The following is a 17,054-nucleotide window of genomic DNA, read 5'->3' as shown; positions in this document are numbered from 1 at the left end:
CATTGGTTAACTTGCTAATCGGCGCTGTCAATTGGATGTTAACAAAGCATTGGCATTAATTAACATTTACATGCACTACTCGCTAAGCCTATTCTGTAACTTGGTGTGCTAAAATTCTAAGTCGCATAGTTGAAAAGAGGGTGTGGTGTGGGCGTTTCTAAAACGTATATGCTTTGTTATAGAATACTCCCGCTCCGCACCTAATTTAGACATCAGGATTTACGCCAATTAAAACATGGCATAAATTTTGAAGAAGCGCTCAGCGTATTCTATGAAATATAGGCATATTTTAGAGAATATGCCTAGGTGTATTTAATTTCCGTGTGGAATTTCAGGCATCATAAACAGAATCTAGCCCCTTACATGTATCTACCTATTTGCTTTAATGTGGTCTTTTGTGTTTTATAATATTTTATTTATTTATTTATTTTTGTTACATTTGTACCCCGCACTTTCCCACTCATGGCAGGCTCAATGCGGCTTACATGGGGCAATGGAGGGTTAAGTGACTTGCCCAGAGTCACAAGGAGCTGCCTGTGCTGGGAATCGAACTCAGTTCCCCAGGACCAAAGTCCACCACCCTAACCACTAGGCCACTCCTCCACTCCACTTCTAAAGTGTTTATAAATTGTAAATTTCCAGCTAATTAAGGGTTCTTTGAGGCACCATTGCTGAGTTACCTTTTATCCGATGGGATGAAACGCATACATTTTGTGCAGCTGAGAAGTCGTGGGGATGGAAAACACAAAACTAGGATGGAAAATTCAAGGCAGGCAGGAGAGCGGGAGAGAATACTAGGGAATGTGGGGGGGGGGGGGGGGGGGGGGGTTCCGGTGTTATTCAATGCTTGCTGGCCACCAGAAGTGTTTTATCACTGTTTTATCAGTCAAAACTGAAAATTGGAAGCCCTGTTTATAAATTTTAGTTCAGTCAAATAGTACGTTCCTTAGAAGACTCTTCTGAAATCATGTGCTTGTCAGTCACTATTTTCATTCCTAAACTGTTGAAACACGACCACAAATTCTGTAACCAAGACTTGATCTGCCAAACTGTACGACTGGAAAGTGGTTTTCACTGTGTGCTACTATGTGCTGAGACATGCAGGCTATTGCAGCGTATATGGATTCTTTCTGAATGAAGCATTTTGTTTGACATTAAAATCATACAGGTTTCTGCTCTAACCTTAGACAAACATATGGACAGGCTGCTTTATAAACCTTTTTCTAGTTTGACTTGAGACTCCATTAAGGTTCATAATACACTTTTCGTAACATAAGAAATGCCTACTGCATCCCTCAAGCCAAGTATTCTGTTTCCAATAGTGTCCAACCCAGAGAGATCCCAAAGGATCGAGCCTTTCCTTGACCAAGTAAATCTACCTGCCTAATACCAAGCTTCTGTAGGAAAGGTCAGTAAGCTACCTAAACCCTTTATATTTTACACTGTCTTTTGGCAGCAAATTCCACAGTGTAATCGTACGTTAGGCGAAGGCATACTTCCGCCAATTACTTCACAAATTAGACTGTAGTAAGGCATTAGTGGTAAACATTTCATTTTAAGACCTGTGCAAAGTTCTTTACATATCCAGTTTTTGGGTTTGCAGAATCGCACATCTTTTCATTTGTGAATATCATGGTGTAGATGTGAATTTGGGCCCAGTTTTCATAAGTAAAACAAGGTTTAATTTGTGAACAAGGATTAGAAAAATAGAGAAAAGGGGCCATGTGTAGGGGGATTTATTTATTGCATTTGTATCCCACATTTTCCCACCTCTTTGCAGGCTCAATGTGGCTTACAATACATCATGAATAGTGGAAATATATAAGAAGATACACATTTAGTATTACAGAAGGAACTTGAGTAACATGGTAATGATAGAGCATGATAGTAGTTTAACAAGCAAATATTGTAAGGCAATTCTGGATATATGTTCAAGACCTCAGAGATATGAGAACAGTTACCCTGTTTCCCCGAAAGTAAGACATCCCCTGAAAATAAGACCTAGTAGAGGTTTTCCTGAATTGGTAGATATAAAGCCTCCCCCAAAAGTAAGACCTAGCAAATTTTTGTTTGAAAGCAGGGCCGCCGAGCGCCGAACAAGGCAGCCCCCCCCCCCCACCCGAGGTCGCCGGGCCCCCCCTCCACCCACCTGGAACTAACCTTAAACACCTCCTTTCACCTTCGCAGCAAGCAGCAGCAGGGCAGACCTCTCCTTCCTTCCGTGTCCCGCCCTCGCGGACGTTATGTCAGACGAGGGCAGGTCACGGAAGGAAGGAGTGGCCTGCCCTGCTGCTGCTTGCTGCGAAGGTGAAAGGAGGCGTTTAAGGTTAGTTCCGCGAGCGACGGAGAGCGGGCGGGCCAACCCCGATGTTTCCCCGAAAAATAAGACAGCCCCTGAAAATAAGACCTAGCACATTTTGGGGGGCAAAAATTAATATAAGACAGTGTCTTATTTTCGGGGAAACACGGTATGTATATGACAGAAGAATGTGTCTGTTAAGATAGTAGCCTTTCTCTTTTAACTAAAGATCACAGATGTTTCTTTATCTGGAAAGGTATTTAAAAACAGAGCTTTGATTCTGTTTTATGTGTAGAGACCACACGGGTACTTTGCCCATGGTTTCTCTCTGTAGATCGCATACAAATTAATAAATTAAATTTATTTCTAGTTAACAATGGAAATGAGTTGTGTACTGGAAATACTGTACTTGCATTTAGTGTATAAATTCTGAAATGCAAAACCAGTCTTGCCAACATCTTTTTAGTGGCCCATGTTTATACTTGATAAGTATGTGAGGTTGCAGGCCCATGAGTACTCTTCACTCACAGGGACAAAAGTCAACATGAAATATCTGTGAGGATTGAAAATGGAATCTCCACATATGTGGGTTTGATTCCCACTGCAGTTCCTTGTTGATTCTGGGCAAGTCACTTAACCCTCCATTGCCCCAGGTACAAAAAAAGTACCTGAATATATGTAAACCGCTTTGAATGTAGTTGCAAAAACCTCAGAAAGGCAGGATATCAAGTCCCATATCCCTTTCCCTTATATCAGAAGTGAGCCAAGTCTTGGGCAATCAAGCCATTGTGACATCACTGATGAGGTTGGCTCTTATTGGTGGAATGAGTGGAGGAGTAGCCTAGTGGTTAGTGCAGTGGACTTTGATCCTGGGGAACTGAGTTCGATTCCCACTGCAGCTCCTTGTGACCCTGGGCAAGTCACTTAACCCTCCATTGCCCTTGGTACAAAATAAGTACCTGAATATAAGTAAACCACTTTGAACGTAGTTGCAAAAAAACCAGAAAGGCAGTAGTATATCAAGTCCCATTCTCTTTCCCTTTCTTGGCCTGATGTATTTGGGGTGTAGCTAAAACTACCTGTAGAGGGCAAGACAATTTTCAGTCCTTGAATCCACCCAGTAACTACTTATTTACCTGGCTACAAGCCTCTGAAAATTTCTATCCTACATAATTTGATTTATGTTTTGAAAGGAAGAGCTGCCATAGGACGAATGTTAGTTTATTTAGATCATCATTTTTTTAGGTACTGGTGATACATCTTTGTGTGGTTTATGGTTTCTAGAGATTTAATATACTGCTTTTCCTTGCAAAAAAACCAAAATAGCTTAATTCCTACAGAACGGAACGCCAAATGCTACTGGAAGACGGATCAAACTGTTTAGGTGTGATAATCTGGGCAAGTCACTTAACCCTTCACTGCCCCATGTAAGCCGCATTGAGCCTGCCATGAGTGGGAAAGCGCAGGGTACAAATGTAACAAAAATAAAATAGATACTATTGGAGATTCTACATGGAATGTTGCTACTATTGGAGATTCTACATGGAATGTTGCTATTCCACTAGCAACATTCCATGTCGAAGCCTGCACAGGCTTCTGTTTCTGTGAGTCTGACGTCCTGCACGTACGTGCAGGATGTCAGACTCACAGAAGCAGAAGCCTGCGCGGCCACATTGGTGATCTGCAAGGGCCGACTTCTACATAGAATGTTGCTAGTGGAATAGCAAAATTCCATGTAGAATCTCAAATAGTAGCAACAGTGGAGGAGTGGCCTAGTGGTTAGGGTGGTGGACTTTGGTCCTGGGGAACTGAGGAACTGAGTTCGATTCCCACTTCAGGCCCAGGCAGCTCCTTGTGACTCTGGGCAAGTCACTTAACCCTCCATTGCCCCATGTAAGCCCATGAGTGGGAAAGTGCAGGGTACAAATGTAACAAAAAAAAATAATAGGTGGGATAGACATGCTAAAGTAAGTGTGATTTATACCACGTAAGCTCCGTTTACATGGACATCATTAGGAATTAGATTCAAGATCCTCTGAACAAGACTTGTATTACCCAAATTATGGTTGGTTGTGGCACAAAACCTGCCTGATTCAGCTTGCCAAAATTCAGTCAGTCGTGGCTTATCTCAGATATGTAATTCTTACCTGCATTATTGAGGCATGATGAGGGCACACACTGATTTATAGACTGACCTAACATTTCATTTCTGTGAGATGACTGTCAGAGGTCACAGATGCCAAGAGAAAAATATGGAAATAATAAATATATGGGGTAAGCGATCCCAGCCCGGTGGGATTGTTTAAGAACATTCAACTTAGTTACCATCGAAGGAGGGAAAGAAGCTGAAATAGATCTAATATTGGTTTCATCTGTAGACAGACCTATGTCGGAACCACCTGCTTCTTCTTTCCCCCCCCCCCCCCCCCAAAAAAAAGCTGCTTTTATTTCAGGGCCTGCAGAGGCAGCAAAACCTGTTGGTCTTAGACCAGTTAATTATCAGGCTTGTACAAAATTTCTTATTATTTCTCGCCCTAAGAAAGTTTCAAACACAGAATTATAGACTACTAGTAAAAAAAAAGGCCCGTTTCTGGAGCCAATGAAATGGGCGCTAGCAAGGCTTTCCTGTGCCCCCCCCCCTCCCACCCGTCGTCGATGTGGGTGAATTGCTCCGCCTCCGCCCTCAACGTCATAACGTTTGACGCGAGGGCGGTGAATTGCTCCGCCTCCGCCCTCAACGTCATAACGTTTGACGCGAGGGCGGGGCCCAGAGACTGTGATTTTCGAGGCTTCAGAGCTTCGAACATACGAACCTTGGCTTCAGTGACGTCAGCAGCCAATAGAACGTTGAGGGTGAGTTTTATATAGATGATGATATCGAGACTTGAATCACCCTTTTGCTCCTGTTTGTCTTGATTGTGTAGGAGCAGAGGGTTTATAACCAAAGCTTGTACCCAAGGCAGTGGAGAGTTAAGTGATTTGCCCAATGCCACAAGGAGCATCAGTGGAATTTGAACTGTTGCCTGTGTTGCTTCTCAGCCCACTCTAACCGATAGGCTACATCTCCCCTAATTCTCTAACCTAGTGATGGCGAACCTATGGCACGCTTGCCAGAGAGGGCACGCGTGCCGTCGCCTCAGCCAGTTCTAGCCCCCCTCTGAATAAAAGTCATACCTGGTCGAAGTTAAGGCGGCAGTGAAAAGCGCTGGCTCGGCGCGCCTTCAGCCTTCCCTTCTGTCAAGCTCTGGTCCCGCCCTCATTTCCTGTTTCCGTAAGGGCGGGACCAAAACTTGAGAGACAGAAGGGAAGGCTGAAGGCGCGCCGAGCCAGCTTGCTTTTCACTGCCGCTGCCGCCATAACTCCAACAAGGTATGACTTTTATTCGGAGGGGGGGACCCTGGTGCTCGGGCGGCCTGGTGCTGGGTGGGAGGGGTGCCTGATGCTGGGAGGGAGGAATGCCTGATGCTGGGTGGGAGGGAGTGAGCCTGATGCTGGGAGGAATGCCTGGTGCTGGGTGGGAGGGAGGGCAGGCGGGCAGAGGGGAGAGGAGGGTGGCTGGACATGGGTGGCTGGAGGGGAGAGGAGGGTTGCTGGACATGAGTGGATAGAGGGGAGGGCAAGAAATGAAGAAGAAAGGAGGAAAGTAAAGAAATAAAATGTATTTATTTATGGCATTTATATCCCACACTTTTCCCACCCATGGGCAGGCTCAATGTGGCGTACAATAGTCTAGTAAACAACATTAATACAAAATACAGGAATTAGCGTCAGAGAAGGGAAAGAGGAACAGCAGAAAAATAAATAAATGGAAAGGAAGCCCTGGAAATGGAGTTAAGAGAACAGATAGAGAGCAGCAGAATCAGAGACTAGGACCAATATGGATAGAAAAACAAAATCACCAGACAACAAAGGTAGAAAAAAATCATTTTATTTTCATTTTAGTGTTTGGAATTTGTCTTATTTTGCACTGGGTATACTGGAGCTGTAACAGCTTATAGAAATGATTTATAATGAAAAAAAATCATGTTATTTTTTTCTCCTATACTAGTATAATATTTTCAATGATGTCTGTTTATATGCGCCATGGCTGGTGTAAGGGGTGTGGCTTTCATAGGGGTGGAGTCATATGTGGTGACCCTGCCCATAATGAGTACCGGCACCTGCGATAATTAGATTTGGGGTTGCTGTTTGGGCACTCGGTCTCTGAAAGGTTCGCCATCTCTGGTCTAACCTAATGTTAGAAGGGGGAAAAAAAACGTTGATGTCTGGTACAAATTGAAATAGACTGACACTGCAGAAGGATCACCAAAATCTGTTGTAGGAAACTTTTTTCTCCAGTCTTTGCCAGTATGAGATGCAGAAACAGCACCATCTAAAGGGGAGAGAGAAGCATAACCGAAAAGTTACTTTGATAGCAAAAGTGCATGTAATTGCACTCTGTATCCATCCGTCTTCCTGTTCATTGACGTCACAGCTGAGAAATAGGGGCAGGCAAATCACAACCAGGAACGTAAATGGTGAATAAAAGACTGCTGTACAGGATCGGCAATAGAAATCCTATTGGGCTCCCAGTGTGTAGCTCACTGGTAGAAGCAACAGGAACAGCTGGTTACTTAAGCCTAAGAAGGAGTTTCTGCTGGTAGAAGCACCCCACCTCACCCCTCCCTCCGCATCGACACACACTTCTGCTCATACACACCCAAACTCCCCATCACCACCATCAACCATACACCACACACCCTGTGGCCTAGTGGTTAGCATGGTGGACTTTGGTCCTGGGGAACTGGGTTCAATTCCCACTGCAGGCACAGGCAGCTCCTTGTGACTCTGGGCAAGTCACTTAATCCTCCATTGCCCCACGTAAGCTGCATTGAGCCTGCCATGAGTGGGAAAGCACGGGGTACAAATGTAACAAAAATAAAATAGATACTATTGGAGATTCTACATGGAATGTTGCTACTATTGGACATTCTACATGGAATGTTGCTATTCCATGTAGAAGGCTGCGCAGGCTTCTGTGAGTCTGACGACGTCAGACTCACAGAAGCAGAAGCCTGCGCGGCCACATTGGTGATCTGCAAGGGCCGACTTCTACATGGAATGTTGCTAGTGAAATAGCAACATTCCATGTAGAATCTCCAATAGTAGCAACAGTGGAGGAGTGGCCTAGTGGTTAGGGTGGTGGACTTTGGTCCTGCGAAACTGAGGAACTGAGTTCAATTCCCACTTCAGGCGCAGGCAGCTCCTTATGACTCTGGGCAAGTCACTTAACCCTCCATTGCCCCATGTAAGCCGCATTGAGCCTGCCATGAGTGGGAAAGCGCAGGGTACAAATGTAACAAAAATAAAATAGATACTACTGGAGATTCTACATGGAATGTTGCTACTATTGGAGATTCTACATGGAATGTTGCTATTCCACTAGCAACATTCCATGTAGAAGCCTGCACGGCCACATTGGTGATCTGCAAGGGCCGACTTCTATATGGAATGTTGCTAGTGGAATAGCAACATTCCATGTAGAATCTCAAATAATAGCAACAGTGGAGGAGTGGCCTAGTGGTTAGGGTGGTGGACTTTGGTCCTGGGGAACTGGGTTCAATTCCCACTGCAGGCACAGGCAGCTCCTTGTGGCTCTGGGCAAGTCACTCACTTAACCCTCCATTGCCCCAGGTACAAATAAGTACCTGTATATAATATATAAGCCACATCGAACCTGCTACGAGAGGGAAAGCAAGGGGTACAAATGTAACAAAAAAAAAAAAAATAATCCTGCCCCCACCCTGGAGCAACTATAAGACACAGACCCTCCCCCATTTTCTTGGATTCTCATTTTATCTCTTGGCGCCTGATGATCTCCTGGTTCTTCATATTTGTCTAGTATAGAATAAGCCATCTGATAGTGGTATTTCTATTAACGATGCTTCTTGTTTCAGTCAATTATATGTAAATCATATACCCCCCCCCCCCCAATTCTGTAACGATGCTTAAAGTTAGGTGCTGTTTGTGTGTGTATGTTGGAATATTAGCACTTGTGTGCATATACCCTGGGATTCCATATATGATGCCTTAATTTCCGCATGGAAATCAAAGTATATTCTTTAGCAATGTGCGTAACTTAATTGGTTAACTAGCTAATCAGCGCTGTTAATTGAATGTTAAGCAATTAGCACTAACTAGCGTTAAGATTTATGCGCACAACTCGCTAAGTGTATTCTGAAACGTGGTGCTCATAAATTCCAAGTTGCGTAGTTGAAAAGCGGTTAAGGGCAGGTCAAGAGCGTTTCTAAAATCTTTTGAGCGTTGTTACAGGATACACCTGCTCCACGCCTAATTTTTGCATCAGAATTTACACCAGGTTTTAGTTGGCATAATTGACCGCGACTAAATTTAGTCGCGTGGAGCAGCGCTCGACGTATTCTATAACGTATGCCTAAATTAAAGTGTACTTTATAGCATACGCTTTGATTTATGTGCGGAAATCGAGGCACGATATATAGAATCTAGCCCATAGTGTACATTTACGCGCATTAACACTAGAGCGCTGTTCTAAACTTTACTGTAAGTTACATGCCAAAGTGCCGTATTTAGGGGCAAATGGTTACACCTGGCATAACGGCGCCTTCAATTAGGCACATCAATGCTAACTTACTCTAGCATTGTATAACGTACCTCGACACACAGATTCTGTTACAGAACTGGTGCTCAGTGCGTAGCATTGGCATGCCTAAATTGTGGTGCCCACTTATAGAATTGACACCATAGAGACTAAAGCAGTTGAGTTTACATTCTCTGACGTATCATTATGCTGGACCCTCACTTCATGTTTCAGTGGTTGCTTAGGGTTATAAAGTAGCGCTATACAAATGCTAATAATAATAATAACAGTTTCTTTAGCAAGATATTATGTTACAAACAAGATCAAGTGCAAGCCTCTTGCTCTTGATCAAGCTAATTAGCAAGAACATAAGGATAGCCATACTAGGTCAGACCAATGGTCCATCTAGCCCAGTATCCTGCTTCCAGCAGTGGCCAATCCAGGTCACAAGTACCTGGCAGAAACCCAATTAGTAGCAACATTCCAGAATCCCAAATAGTGGCAACATTCCATGCTAACAATCTCAGACGAGCAGAGACTTCCTCATGGGCTTTTCCTCCAGGAACTTGTCCAAACCTTTTTTAAACCCAGATATGCTAACCACTGTTACAACATCCTCTGGTAACGAGTTCCACAGCTTAACTATTCTTTGAGTGAAAAAAAATGTCCTCATCTGTTTTAAACGTATTTCTTTGTAATTTCATTGAGTAATAATTTTTTTTAATGTATTAAATATTTATTGTCACTGCCTGCAGCACATCTGTTATCTACAGCACATTGCATGTGATATCTCCTTCTTAGTGTGCTGGTGTGTGTTATAGCAGAGATGGGTTGAGGGAATGTTTAATCGGGAAAACATGTTATGTGAAGACAAATCACGTTCCATGCTGCGCTCCTAGTGACCCGCTACGGACAAGCTTACCACGAAAGGTCTTTTTCAAGACCACTTTTGTAATATAGCCAATCACTTTACATTTGGTTCGTCACATGGAGCAAATCATGGTTCAGGCATTTCAGATTCATATACGCTACGTCATAGCAGGAGACTCCTGATGCAGGCCTGTAGGCCGAAACACAACAGGTGTGTCGAGTCTTTTCTTCAATAAAGAAGTTTTTATGATATTGTCTCCAGGATTTGTATTTCTGTGGTCAAACATCCCACTTTTTACCTATATCTGTGTTTTCCCCTGGGGCGTTCGAGTTCTCCGCTTGATTGCGGATTTTTTTTGGACAAATCACATGAAAACATCAGGAAGCGATTTACACATGGCTTCTGGCACCTGAAGAAAGCTTGATCAACAAGTGTCTCTCGTTCATTTGTGACAAGAACATGCACCCAAGAAAGCCCAATAAAACCCGCTTCAGATTCAGAACCTTTTGTCCTGGCTTTCTTGGGTGCATGGTCTACTTTACACTGTCTTTTCTGTTGTGTTCCCATCGTGGAATTTGGCATTCTTCTGCCTAGGCCGATTTTTAACAGACATTTGTGAAAAGAAAACATCCATATTTAACCTGAGGCCACTGCTCCTGGGCCTGAACTAGAACATAGCTGGGCACTAGGCAGTGTAGATGTGGACACTGCCTCCAGCTTGCCTCTCACAAGCCCGTACTACCACCGCTGAAGGGGTGGACCTGACTGAAAAGCGGTAGCGTCCCTGCCCAGGAGAAATCTAATGTAAATGAAGCTGTTCTGACTCTGTGGCTCCTGCCTTCATCGTGTTTTTCTCCGTTTTCTGCCTGAATTATGAAATTGCTTACCAGGTGAAGTAAAGGATAAGCACCATTATCCGTGTAAGGGGTCCTTTTACCAAGGTGCGGGAAAAGGACTAGCAGCAGGGGACATTTTTCCTGTGCACTAGGGCCGTTTTTTCTTCAGCCGGTAAAAGCCCCTCCCCCCCCCACGAAATGGCCATGCGGTGAGATAACTCTTACCACGTGGCCATGCGGCTGGGAGCCCTTACCGCCACCCATTGAGGTGTCGATAAGGCTCCCGCGCTAATCCAGCGGTAACCGGGCAATGTGGTGATGCCTGATTATTGCTGGGTTAGCGCCATGCAAGCCATTTCTAAGGGTTTTATTTCCCCCCCGGAAATGGTGCGAGCTCAGGGCAGGACTGCTGCCAGCAACTGCATTGGGTCGGCAGTAGTCCCGGAAGAGCGAGTGGTAAGCCTGCGTTTTGCTCTGTAAAAGACCCCCTAAGTTTGGTAACTTGAAGATAGGGGGTTAGATTTGTTTTAGTTTGTTGTTTGAGAGGAGAGGTTGAAGTTTATGGGAGTGATAGGGGGTTGTGGAGAGAGTTGGGATGGGTCTGTGCCCTAATCGTGGCTGGACAAATTTGGATGGGGTGAATTGGGGCTTCGATGACAACTTCAGAAGTTGGAGAACAAGGCCAGTGCTGTGCAAACTTCTACGGTCTATGCCCATGACAACTTCAGAAGTTGGAAACCAAGGATGGTGCTGGGCAGACTTCTAGGGTCTGTGCCTTGATCGTGGCTGGATAGATTCAGCTTCAGTAGTTGGAGAACAAGGCCAGTGCTGACCAGACTTCTATAGTCTGTGCCCTGAAAATGGTAAGGACGAATCAAGATCTCATCATAACTTATGCTATGAGTTTATCTTGTTGGGCAGACTGGATAGACTGTACAGGTATCTGTCGTTATCTATTACTACGTTAACCTATTATTCTGTAAAGACTGTATGTATATTTGCCTATGATTTTAATGTTAGCCACTTAAGGGAAGGGGGTTGGGATTTGATATACTGCCTTTCTGTTGTTACAATCAAAGCAGTTTACATAATATATTTAGGTACTTATTTTGTACCTGGGGCAGTGGAGTGTTGAGTGATATGCCTAGAGTCATTGGAAATTGGTTCTCAGACTGCTGTGCTTAGCCATTACGTTAATCCTTCTTCTCAATGGTCTTGAGTGACTGTGGGTGGGGTATCATGAATGAGGGAGGAGGTGATCCACCGAGGTGGATAAACACTGACTCCCACGAGAAAACAATAGTTAAAGGGAAGTGGGAAGTGGACCAATGACTCCAGGGAGATGGGATACAGATGTACAAAGTACCACTTTATTCACATACTCGACACAGTACCGTGTTTCGGCCACAGGCCTGCCTCAGGAGTCTTAAATTATTCTGGTACTAGGAATCGGTCTAGAGGTTGAATGGTCTTGAGAAAGACCTTTAATGATTTTAAACAGATACTGAAATGTCTCTGTGTAGTCTGTTGAGAAACATTTAAGACTCCTGAGGCAGGCCTGTGGCCGAAACACGGTACTGTGTTGAGTCTGTGAATAAAGTGGTACTTTGTACATCAGTATCCTATTTCCCTGGAGTCATTGGTCCGCTTCCCACTTCCCTTTAACTGTATCATGAATGAGTACATAAAAGTGAATAGTGCAAGGGCTGCGGTAGCATTTCATGGAATCCATCACTATCGGTGACGTGCAAACCCATCAGCCAAGCTTCAGGATCCTAACCCTAGAACTGAGTTGCCTAATCCATAGTGGCCAGCTTTTCAGAAGTAAAGGCATTTGTTCAATATTGGGGGGGGGGGTGTGCTTAAGCACCCACAGAGCTGGCATTTATGGCCTAATCCTGTTGTTCACAGTGAGGAGGAGGCAAAGGAAAATGGGGAAATCATAGTTGCCTAGCATTATAGGGAACTCATGTCTAGCAAGGAAAAGAGAAGAATTTTCTTTCTCCAAATCTTGACCTCTCTTCTCCAATGGAAACAGTTATTCTGGTTTATACCACAACACAAAACTAGTCCTTAGTCCCAATTCCTAGTAGCCATATAAGCCCGTAAAGGGTTGCAATCATAATGATCCCATGCCATCTAACCCTTAGATTCCACTGCAGTGCCTCATCATTACTGTATTGCCTCTTTATAAAGTATAAAGTGCTTGACTCCTGCTGTCCAATTCTGCATAAAGTATTTAATCCACTTAGAAAGCTACAAATATTTATCTGTGCTTTCAGTGCTGATCTTTTTCTTTGTGTGAAATGCATTCTTCCTGCTAAGTCTGCATTGAGGACCTTGGTGGAGTATTGTCTACCATTCTCAAGGCTGTATCTTTGAGGATAGAAACTGGAGACGTTCCAAAGGGCGACTATGAACATGGTCAATAATGACACACATTCATTTTGAAATGAAAGGTAAAATGCAAAGTCTAAGGCTATTTTTGGTTGGTTTCAAATGGAATGAATCAAAAAGCATTTATTTCCATTTGTTTTACTTCGAGTACCTACTGACTAATTTAAACCAACGGGATGTTAAAAAATCAGCATGGGATCCCCAAGTTGGGGAACAGCAGGTCCCCAGGCATCTCTGGCCTTGGTATTATAATGATAAAGGGGATAGAACGTCTTTCATATAAGGAAAGGCCTAAAAGGTTAGGGCTCTTCAGCTTGGAGAAGAGGCAGCTGTGTGTGTATGTGGGGTGGGGATATGATACAGGCCTGCTAAATCCTGAGTGGAGTGGAATGGCTAAACATGAATCGATTGCTTTTAGTTTCAACACTTTTACTGATGACACTACAAAATTAACATCACATTCCACATTCTGAATATACAGAAGTTCAATCTTGAGTAAATAAACAAGTGACGCAATTTGCTACTTACAGTCATCAAACTTTTATCATTTTATCCCCCCCCCTACACCCGCCCTCTGTTTATGCTTCAACATTTTAACATTGTATCATTGTACTTCCCCCTTACGTATCTACTTTAAACAGTTTTATCTAACAAATATTTCACCTTCTGTATCGTGCATTCACAAATCTGTAATATCCAACTATGTAAATAGTAATCAAACATATAAACGGTGAGTGACCGTACTCACTCGCAAATGCGCAGTAGAGACTTCCCTCTCTGCCCCGTCCCCGCTTCAATTCGTGATGATGGGGGCGGGACAGAGAGGGAAGTCTCTACTGGCATGCTGCAGACGTCGGAACCGCTCCCCCTCTCCCCCGGAGTCGCCGCCGCCCCTCCATCTGGCCCGAGCACTGTGAACTTATATCACCACGCAGCAGCAGGCACATCAGCAAAGCTGCCGTCGGGCTTCCTTCTCTGCCTTTGTCCTGCCCTCGCCGACGTTACGTCACACGAGGGCGGGTCAAAGGCAGAGAAGGAAGCCTGCCCCGACGGCAGCTTTGCTGATGTGCCTGCTGCTGCATGCTGATGTAAGTTTACAGTGCTGTTCGGGCCGGGGGGCTCGGAAACCCCCCCCCATTCCAAAAGTAGCCCGTTTTCACGGGCTCAACGGCTAGTACTAATAATATTCACCTTTATGTTTCCTCACTACTTCCCCCCCCCCCCCCCATCCTTCTCCCACCATCCCACTGACACTTGCCTTCTGCCATCCCTACCTAAGTCTTCCCTTATATATCCACCCTTCCATTTTGAGCCTTGAACAGACTTTCTTAGATTCTGGACCTTTATCTCGGTGGATCGATTGCTTTTTTAAAAACATATGAGGGAAAGTTACATGGTAATACTTTTTTCACTCAATTAATAGTCTGAAACTTGTTGCCAGAGGATGTGGTAAAATCAGCATATCTGGGTTTTAAAAAAAGTGAGGAGGGGGAGGGGCGGGATATGATACAGGTCTACTAAATCCTGAGTGGAATAGCTAAACGTGAATCAATTGCTTTTTAAAAAACATATGAGGGAAAGTTACATGGTAATACTTTTTTCACTCAATGAATAATCTGAAACTTGTTGCCAGAGTATGTAGTAAAAGCAGTTAGCATATCTGGGTTTAAAAAAATTTATTTGTTGCATTTGTATCCCACATTTTCCCACCTATTTGCAGGCTCAATGTGGCTTACAATGTTCCGTTATGGCGATCGCCATTCCAGAGTAAAAGTTACAGTTGGTGTTACATAGAGAATAGGTTAACATGATAAAATTAAGCAGACAGGCATAGAAAGAAACCAGTCAAAATAAAGGTAGAGTGGTGATGTGTTGCAGTTACAATTATATATTATAAATTATAAAAATGTGAGGAAAAGTCTATAAACTGCTACTAATATAGACATGGGGAAAGCCACCACTTATGCCAGGGATTGTTAGCATGGATCGTATGCTACAGTGTGGGTTTCTGCCAGCTACTTGTGACCCTGGATTGGCCATTGTTGGAAGGATACTGGGTTAGATGGACCATCGGTCTGACCAAGTATGGCAAATTCATATTTTCTTATGCATCCCAACCTTAATGACATCAGAGTAGCAGCACATTAAACAGGGGGAGGACACTTTGCTGGGATCAGGTAAGCTATTGAGAGGGAGGAGCAGATTTCTCTGATCAAGGGCCTGCCAGAGGCCTGGGCTAAGGATAATCTGATCCTGGATGCTCCAAACCAGGGGATTAGTAAACAATCAATTACTGGGATTAATTGGCAGCAATTTGGATTTATGTGCGCATCTTACTTAGCTGTTTTATAAATATGCACGTGCAAATCCTTTAATGTGCAAGTGAAAAGTGGGTGTGGCTGTAGGGGGGATTGAGGAGGTTAGAGGCATTCACTAAAGATGGACTAAAAAGATAAATGCACAGAGCACAAAAACATCTTGCATGTTTGAAAAAAAAAAAAAAAAAAAAAAAAGACGGGCTGTGGAGAAGTAGCTTAATGTTCAATTCCTACTGCAGCACCTTGTAACCTTGGCTAAGTCACTCAGGGGTCCTTTTACAAAACTGCAGCAAAAAGGGGCCTGCGCTGGCCTTGGCGCAAGTTTTTGATGCGCACCGAGGCCCCCTTTTACCGCAGCAGGTAAAAGGCAAGGTTTGGTTGTTTTTTTTGGTATCTTTATGTTTCAAACATTTTTATTGATAAACCAATACAGAAATAAAGTTTTCACAAATGAATCTACAAAAGCAATTGTCATCTGTGTTCATTATCAAAGGCAAGGTTTGTTTTAAAAGAAATGGATGTGCCACAAGTGAAGCACTTGCCGTGGCCTATTTCGGGTGGGAGCACTTACCCCCAACGCAGCGCTGGAAATGGTTTGCCCTGGGGATGGGAACTACCGCTGGGCTTCTGCAGTACTTCCCTGTTAGCGAGCAGTAAGCCTACGTTGGGGTTACCGCTGCTTTGTAAAAGGGCCCCTTAACCTTCCATTGCAAAAAAACCCCAAAAACTTAGATTGTCAGTTCTCTAGGGCCAGAGAAAGTACTTGCATATAATGTGTACAGTGCTGCATATGTCTTAACAGTGCTATAGAAATGATTAGTACTGTTTCAAAAATGGCTAGATTTGCTATTTGGATTGCAAAACATCCAAAGTCGGACTTAGACATCAGATCAAAAATGCCCCTCCACATGACCTATGGAACTCTGTAAGTCTAAGTGCTATGAACATGAGCCCCATAGTCTCCCACTGCACGTCCTTGGCAGAGGTGTAGTTAGGTGGAGTGCAAGGGGAGCAGGCCACTCCTCCAAATGGATTTTCAAAGTTCTGCTCCCCCTGACATCAAAACCTGGCCATACCTCTGGTTGTTGGGGAACCTAAATGAAGGTGCAAAGTTGTAGAATTGACCCCATAGGCCTAGGGTATTCGATGGCAGCAGCAAATGCCTGAAAGGACCTAATCCTTGGATAAAGGCAAATCATTCAACTTTATCTAGCTTTCCAGGCCCACAAATTAAATGATTAATAAAGATATGCATGTTTAACCTACTTAAGAGGAAACATTTTTCTGGGTAGAACTTTGCCGGGGAGTATGTGCTTCTTGAAAATGACCAACTCTATATGTAAGTAAAATGGTATGCCATTAGGTTATATAAGGGCCACGTTTTGGAGGGAAACTTTTTACACCTTTTATTCTGCCTCTTGGCTAGCAGGCTGAGTTCTGATCTCCTCTTAAAGGTTGGGCCCTTGAGCATTACCAAATTTAGGGCTCCTTTTACTAAGGTGCGGCGAAAAATGGCCTGCGCTGTTGTAGATGTGTGTATTGGATGCACGCAGGTCCATTTTTCAGTGCACCTGCAAAAAGGACCTTTTTTTGGCCTAAAATGGACGTGCGGCAAAATGAAAACTGGCATGTGTCCATTTGGGGCCTGAGACCTTACTGCGCTTACAATGTCGATTACCGCCCGGTTAACGCTGCATGCCTGAAAATAAAGTATATTTTCCAGCGCACATACTGA

General features: G+C 43.9%; 1 long non-coding RNA gene across 1 annotated transcript; it reads right to left on the bottom strand.

The window, feature by feature from the left end:
• Nucleotides 1–615: 615 nt before the first annotated feature.
• On the bottom strand, nucleotides 616–15,058 carry LOC115477697. Its single transcript, XR_003943363.1, has 3 exons — nucleotides 15,028–15,058; nucleotides 9,114–9,118; nucleotides 616–719 (listed from the first exon to the last, which is right to left on the bottom strand). It is a non-coding gene; the product is annotated as an uncharacterized LOC115477697 (long non-coding RNA).
• Between the last annotated feature and the right edge of the window lie 1,996 nt (nucleotides 15,059–17,054).

This window comes from Microcaecilia unicolor, chromosome 9, assembly GCF_901765095.1.
Source record: "Microcaecilia unicolor chromosome 9, aMicUni1.1, whole genome shotgun sequence".
NCBI lineage: Eukaryota > Metazoa > Chordata > Amphibia > Gymnophiona > Siphonopidae > Microcaecilia > Microcaecilia unicolor.
The sequence above is the reverse complement of the archived record's forward strand: the minus strand, read 5'-3'. Positions and strand labels throughout refer to the sequence as shown.